The sequence below is a fragment of the Pipistrellus kuhlii genome, unplaced genomic scaffold (genome assembly GCF_014108245.1).
Source record: "Pipistrellus kuhlii isolate mPipKuh1 unplaced genomic scaffold, mPipKuh1.p scaffold_m20_p_3, whole genome shotgun sequence".
In the NCBI taxonomy this organism is placed as follows: Eukaryota; Metazoa; Chordata; class Mammalia; order Chiroptera; family Vespertilionidae; genus Pipistrellus; species Pipistrellus kuhlii.
In genome coordinates this window covers 135,154,848-135,163,082 of record NW_023425529.1, presented here as the reverse complement: position 1 = coordinate 135,163,082, position 8,235 = coordinate 135,154,848, and positions in this window count along the sequence as shown.

Here is an 8,235-nt window from a genome sequence, read left to right as displayed (position 1 = left end):
TATATCCTTCCTGCCTTGTATTTGGTGTTCAGTATCTTGAGTGTTCCTCTTTCACACAATTCTCACATCACCAAACCACTCTCTATCTCCAGGGTGGAATCAATTATTTTTGGCCCTGTTCTACTCTCAGGATTCTCTTTATCTCCCCAGTAGGAAAAAAAAAAAAAAAAAAAAAAAAAAAAAAAAAAAAAAAAAAAAAAAAAAAACTGTTCTCAGGAAATGACCATGAACAAATTAGTTCCTGAATGTGGAATTCCAGACATCAGGAAGCCAAGGGGAAGGTATGTGTTTGGTGGGGGTAAGAAGGAGAAGTGCTAAAGTTTCACAGAAGTTTTGACGTATTATTAAGCCAGTTACACACTACACTGCCCAAGTGTAAATACCTTCCCATTGCAACAACCAAAATATTTTCTTTTCTTGAGTAAGCTCTGGATGAGAAGATCATCAAGGATTGATTTCGCAGTTTACATCAGAAAAAGGTTATTTGTTTATTCTTTTCATTAGCATTAATCTTCCTCATTACCAAAGTAAGAAATAAGAGGGGGGGATATCTTACACACACACACACACACACACACACTTGCACACACGCACATGCACACACACACACACACAAAAAAAAAAAAACACACACAGTTATTTCAATCCTGATGCATTTAGAAATAGTTTATATAATAACCTTATGACTTAACTATTCTTATTTTTCTATTCAATGATGTTATAAACTATTTTCTGAGAGCTGTTTTACTTTAAAATTTAAATAGTGTAATTATAAAATAGTATAATTGCCATGAAAAACAGTATGGCAGTTCCTCAAAAACTTAAAAATAGATCTATCATACAATCCAGCAATTTCACTTCTGGGTATATATTCTAAAATATTTAAAAGCAGAGTCTCAAAGATATATTTGTGTACCTATGTTGGGACTGCTAGAACAAAAATACCATAGACTGGACCTGGCCAGTGTGACTCAGTTGGTTGAGCATCATCCTGTACACTAAAAGATCTCCAGTTTGATTCCTGATCAGGGCACATACCCAGGATTTGGGTTCAATCCCTAGTCAGGGTGCATGCAAGAGGCAACCGATCAATGTTTCTCTATCACACTGATGTTTCTCTCTCTTCCTCCCCCAACTCTTTCCTCTCTAAAGAAAAAAAATCAACAAAAACATACTTTAAAAAACATAGACTGGGTAACTTATAAACAATAGAAATGTATTTTGCCTAGTTCTGGAACTGGGAAGTCAAATATCAAGTCTGACTAATTTGGTGTCTGGTGAGAACCTACTTTCTGCTATATCCTCATACCCAGAAGTGGTGAGGGAGATCTCTGTATAAGGCACACTCTTCATTCACAGGGTTCCACTTTCCACAGGTTCACCTCCAAATGTTATCACAATGGGGATTAACATATGAATTTGGAGGCACACAAATATTTAGTCAATAGCACATGTTCATTGCAAAACTATTCACAATAGCCAAGATGTGGAAATAATCCAAATGTACATAACCAGCTACATGGATTTACAAAATGTAGTATATACATACAATGGAATATGATGGGATATTGTTCAAGGGAGGAAATGCTGTCCCATGCTACAACATGGATGAAACTTGAAGATAGTATGCTAAGTGAGACAGCCAGTCACAAAAAGACAAATATTATATGACTTTACTTATATGATCTATTCCAAGTAATCAAATTCATAGAAACAAAGTAGAATGGTGGTTACTAGAGCTTGAGGGAGAGACAGAAAGGGGAGTTGCTTTTCATAGTTGTTGTTAATCCTCCCTCGAGAATATTTTCCATTTATATTTAGAGAGAGTGGAAAGGAGGAAAGAGACAGATAGAGAGACACATCAGTTAGTTGCCTCCTGCACAAACCTGCAACCGAGGAATGTGCCCTTGACCAGAATTGAACCTGGAACCCTTCAGTCCTCGAGCTGATGTTCTATCTGCCAAACTGGGTAGGACAGGAGTTGCTTTTTAATGAATACAGAATTTCAGTTTTGTAAGATGAAATATATGGAAATCTATTACCCAACAATATATTAATAGATATGCTTAACATCCTGAATTTACACTTACAACTGATGAGGATAGTAAATTTTATGTTGTATGTTGTTACCACAATAAAAAGTAAACAATGTAGGTATCCAAAGAAGTAACCACTCTCTAGATTCCCTATTGCTGTATCCCTCCTGCCTCCCTGCCTGGTACTTTGTACCCACTGCCTTTGCAGTGGCCCCTCAAATGCCAACCTCACATTGCCCTGCTGCCCTTGTAGGAAGTGTGTCTCCTATGCATTTCCTGTGAGATTATGGGAGTAATTTTATTTGGATTATCCATTGCTGATAAAACCATTTCAGAATCCCGGTGTCCACAGGTAGCAACCACTGTTCTTCCTAGTAAGACTGAAAGAGAAGAGGCAATTTTCTGCACACCATCTCTAAGGGATGATCAGAAACAACTTTATGAAATAGGGAACAGCTTTGAAAGCCCCCGATGATCCCTCACTGTGACAGAGTTATGCCAAAACTCTGAGCTATTTTGTTTTAAATTCAGCTAGAGAGCAAATTATTCACCTCGTGTATAGTAAACTTTCACAAAAATCCTCATTTAAAAAAAAATCCTTGTTTCCATTTATATTTTTGTTGAAGTAATTTTATTCTCCTACAACTAGTTCACAAAGGATAGAAAATTTTTTAAAGACATTGGCAGATTTTGACTGAAAAGATTTTTATTAAAACCCAGATCTTAACTATTAGCAGAAATGAAATAAAAATATCTCACAGACTAAATAATGTTGTTTTTTTTAAAAAAAAATCTTACTGTGAAAATTCTTCTTTTCCTTGTCTCCTAGACTACCTTATTTTGTACTGCCAAGAACTTTTCCTTTCTTTAAAGCAATAGCTCTTCTTTATTCAACAATAGATTGTTAAATCCCCAAGCTTCTCTTTCTCCTCTATAACTTCCTTTGACTATTTCACCTCCCTTTAGACATACTGTTGGGATAATAAGAGAATGAAAATAAAGAAAGGTGAAAATTAAAGAAAATAATTAGAAGAGATGATCCATCAACTCATTAATTATACTCTATATAAAATAACAACATCCCACAGAAGTGCCTTACACATGATAGAATTGTTCTAATGTAAAGAAATAACATGATTGTCTATGATTGCATAGCTTAAGAATAATTAAATAAATTTCAAATGTATACTGACAAAGCAAGAAAACATAGGTTGGATTGCCTGCTTAGACTGGAATTCCTAATACATTTTTAAAGTTGTGCCAAAGAGTTCTTGGGAACAGTTTTAAAGGGTTTGTAGACCAGGTTACACTCTTTCTTTTCTGATGCTGGTGTAAAAAGGGGGGAAAAAATACATCAAAGTAAAGATTATAAAAAAGAAAATTTAAGCCACAAGCAGGAGAGCAAATCCTTTAATTGAAGTAGACGTAGCCAACTATTAAAAGGACTGGTGGCCTTCCTGTTTCTGATATATTCTGTAAGAAGAAAATAACTAATTATACCTTATTTCTAATTACTGTAAATCTATCAAAATTTCACAACTTTAGGAGCATGAATTTAAACTAGGCACTATCTAGCAACCATTGATAAAGTTTCAAATCTTAGATTCTCTGATATATAACCACACCGCTAATTTATGAACCATGACAAGCTGATAATATGTATAAAGTTTCCAAAGCAGAAATGATGCCTTAATTAAAAATTTAATAGAAATAATCTCCAAATCCAAAATTTTCAAAGTTCGCTACATTAGAAGAATAAATCATTATTCATAAAAGCCTCATTGAGTATGGGTCACAGGGCTGCACACATTTATCCAAATTCTTCAAACCGTGCACTTATTTCCTGTCCATTTAACTATAAATCATACCTTAATTTACTAATACAAAAGGGGAAAAGGAGCATCTTTAACCATAAGTCTCAAAGATCTAAGGTCACTTAATATAAAAGAAAAATCCAAGAACTAGAAATGCTCAGGCTGCTCGCTATTGATTTGTGCAGTCGTTTTAAATCTTTATGCTCTTACTTCAACCACTATTTGATCATTGGATCTCTTCCTAGGGGAATGTGTGGAGAAGCAATTGAAGCAACTCTTTCTGTGTTTTTCACACACCTTGTCCCTCAGCATTCATGATTTAGAGAATGCAAGGTAGGTTTCGAAGGATACATTCATATCAAGGGGATTACATGAAAGAATTAGCTTTTTTTCTGTGGCTAAAAAGGTTTTTCTTTGTTCTCTTACCAGGGGAAAAAGTTTGCTTTGGGCAGGCTCCCCATGGCAAAGCTCTTTGAGGAATGAATTCTGAAGTGCATTCAACCATGAGTTCAGGATCTTCTAGTTAAACCATTTAAAAGGGATAGTAGGACATTGTCCTTTACCACCCTTTCTGTCTGTCTTTGATGGGTGATCTTAGCCAATCTGGAAGTTTTATACACTTCTTCGAGCACTTCAAAAGTGTAATCCTAAAAGCAAATATGTAAAAGATTGCACATTTATTAAGTCAAAAAGAAAACCTTCTTATATACTAAATGAGAAATTAGTTCAAACTCAAAAGTTTTCAGTAAAGAATTATTAAATTTTGATTCAACGTTTTGCTTCTATCCTATATAATAAAAGGGTAATATGCAAATCAACCCAACAGTGGAATGACCAGTTGCTTTGATGCTCGCTGACCACCAGGGGCAGATGCTCAATGCAGGAGCTGGTGGTCAGTGCCCTCCATAGGGGGGCGCCACTCAGCCAGAAGCTGGGCTCACAGCTGGCAAGTGCAGTGAAGGTGATGGGAGCCTCTTCTGCCTCCTCAGAAGTGCTAAGGATGACTGACCACAGGCCTAAGCCATTAGTCTGACATTCGCTGAGGGCTCTGGGCTGCTAAAGGATGCAGGCAGGGCTGAGGGGAAACCCCCTCTCCCCCAGTGCATGAATCTCATGCACCAGGCCTCTAGATTACAAATAAAATCTACACAATACTTTAACTACTGGTGAATTTACAATTAAAGTTTACCAACAAGAAATTTTAAGTCATAAGGTGAAAAACTTGCACCTGTGATAGCATTGCCCAAGGCATGAGTAGAGAAAGTAAAAAGGAAGGAAAATGTCTGACCTAAGATCTATTCTCACTTTTCTGCTCTTCAAGATCAGTTAGTTTGACTATCAGACTGATGTGTCAGAGAAAGAAGTAACTTTAAATATCATAATTCTTGTTCTCCATTTTACAAATTGGGAAACTGAGACTCAACTTCTTGTGGTTTGATTAAGGTCATTCATGAAGATCAAATAATAAAACTTTCGCTGAGACCGGTTTGGCTCAATGGATAGAGCATCGGCTTGGGGACTGAAGGGTCCCAGGTTCAATTCTGGTCAAGGGCATGTACCTTGGTTGAGGGCACATCCCCAGTAGGGGGTGTGCAAGAGGCAGCTGATTGATGACTCTCTCTCATCGATGTTTCTAACTCTCTATCTTTCTCCCTTCCTCTCTGTACAAAATCAATAAAGTATATTTAAAAAAATAATAATAATAAAACTTTCACATAGTTATAGTTACCTTTACATTTGCACTCAATTTCAGGTGGAACTTCAATTAAATATTAATGATATCTAAAACATTGCTTCCTTAAAAAGAAGAAAAAATGTATTTAGATTCTATGCAATTAAATTAATCAAAGCACTGTTTGTGAAACTAAATAATCTTGGATTCAAATCCTCTCTCCAATTCATAGTACCACAACTAACCAGCCATGTGACCTTGAGTGACTTTCTGAGACTCCATTTTACTTCCTATAAATAATAAAAACAATTCCTAGTGCAAAGACTGCTGGAAAGGAATAAATGAAATCCTGTAAATGAGGTGACAAATACAGGTAGTAGACCCTATAATATTGTATTTTAAATTTTAAATGAAGGATGTGTGTGTTTTCCTTAAAATTATTTGGTTTTGCTCTTGTGCCTTACAGACAGAGTTACTAAAATATAAGTAAATAAAGTGTAATTATTAAATCTTTTAAAAATTTTCTTGAATTCAACTGATGGCTGGTATCATATCAAAACAACATACAATTCTATCCTTATCCTAAAAAAAAAAAAATTAATTCACATGAAATTGTTAGTGATCCATAAAAGTCTCTATTTGACCAAATGCTCAGTGGTGTTTAATAGCCTTACAATGCTATGAGAAAAGAGAGAAACTAGATCTCAGTTAGAAGGGACATCCAAGACGTGTTGGAGGAAAGATGAATACACGTGGTGGTGAAGACGGGAGAGTGAATGGAGAGGGAGAGAAAGTGGCCCATCTGTAGGATCTCTATATATGATGGGAAGAAGGCTTGCCTAAGAAGGACAGGTTTAAAACTGAATAAAATATTCCAGATGAATGTGTGAAGCATCTATATAATTCTTCATTCACATAAACACTGTATATTGTTATTTGGCTCATCTTTGAAACAATTGAATGTTGACGCTGTTTTTACCCAGACAGGGAGGGTAAGTCCTGCACTCAAAATAGCCAGATTTGTAATTATCACCCACAATCCTAGACCATATTTCTCATTGCTTATGCCTTACTTTTAAATCAGGTTCTTTAGACCATATTTCACATTTAAAGTTTACTTAGAAATTGATTTTCTACTTCTTTCCCAGAAAGCATTGTATGGAAGTCAAAAATTCAAGATCCTGATCCCACTTATACCATGAATTAGCTGTGAAGCCGAGAACCAGCCACCTAGTCTCTAGGTGAGTTGCTACATGAAATGCTTCCTTCTGGCCCTGAAGTTTCACAGATGGAGCCAGTGGACTGGAACACAGCAGGGTAATATCCAGTGTGCGTCCCACAGCCTGCATTTCTGACTCCTGTTTATACAGTATTTGGGCAAAACTATCAGTCTCTATTATTTCTTGCTGGGGCTGACCAGCAGCCCTTGAACGTCCAGTGAACAGATCACTGGGACACATTTTTACTGTGGGGGAGAGTGCTAAGGGGGTTGCCTGACTCAAGGGTCCAAGCAGCCTGGATTGCCTGTCGCCTTAGGTCTTTACTGAGATTTTTATCTTTAGATGCAATTCGTAGGGTGAGTAATCTTTGGGAGAACACACGTGTTTACATTGTCCTCTAGGCAAAGGCATCCAAGGATTAAGCATAAGGATTCCAGTAAACACCCAGGGGTCTGCACATGCACAGGCTTGTTTGGAAAGGTCAAGGAATAATTGGGGCTACCCCCTTCCATACTCCCCTAAGTCTCCCCTAAGTCAGAATTCCCATAAAGAGTGCAGACGGCTTTCCACACACTTCCCTTTTACCAGAATGTCCTCCTTACAAACTTCCCAACCAAGTCTCCTGTGCCCGCCCCAACACTTTCTACCCCATACAAAACTGAGTCCAGGGAGACAGAGGAAGAATTTATTTTATGGCTCTGCCTGACAAATACCCTGGATTTGGATGGCAGTTTTCTGATTTCCATGCCCCCTGGAAGTGTCAGGTCCCTGAGATGGCCAGACAATAACATTTCGGGAGACAGCATGAAGAGATAGTGGTCGCTGCCAGAGACATCAAGAACCAAACAAAAAACGGAGCAAAGAGCAGCACCGCCCAGCCAGCCAGGTCTTCGCTATCACTCGGGTGTTTACTGGAAAGTCATGGTAGGCATTGCACGTCCAGACTGAGTCGTTTAGTCTAGAGCCCTGCTCCAGTGCGGAGCCCGAGCGCGTCACGGGGTGCGTACAAAGGCGCCCTGGGCTTAGCCTCCGGGTTTGGGAAACAGAAGGATGACAAATACCCTGCCTCTAGGGACGCGTCTGGGCAGAGACGTGACTTCCCTCTGCAGCGGGCAGCTCCCGCTGATGCTGTCCAGGCATCGCCCAAGGGGAAAGGTTGTGGCGCGGTCGAAAGGCTCTTGGGGGAGGTTGGGGCGGGGGGGGGGGAAGTTGGGGGGGGGGGAGAGTGCTGGAGGTGACTGATGATGAGGGCATGAAGGAATAAAAGTACTTGTCGAGGGACAGCAAAGACCCCGAGTCCACTGGGAAGACAACACGGCCCGGTTTTCCCTCCTCCAGCGTCTCCCCTGCAGCTGAAGGGAGGTGCGCTCTGCTGGGGGGGGGGGGGGGGGGTTTGCAGGGGGGGGGAGGGTGGACCTGGTGACTGAGCTTGGAACCCAGCGAATCCCTGGAAAGGGGTCCCGGCTGGTCTCGCAGAGCCTGGTGTGTCCCGT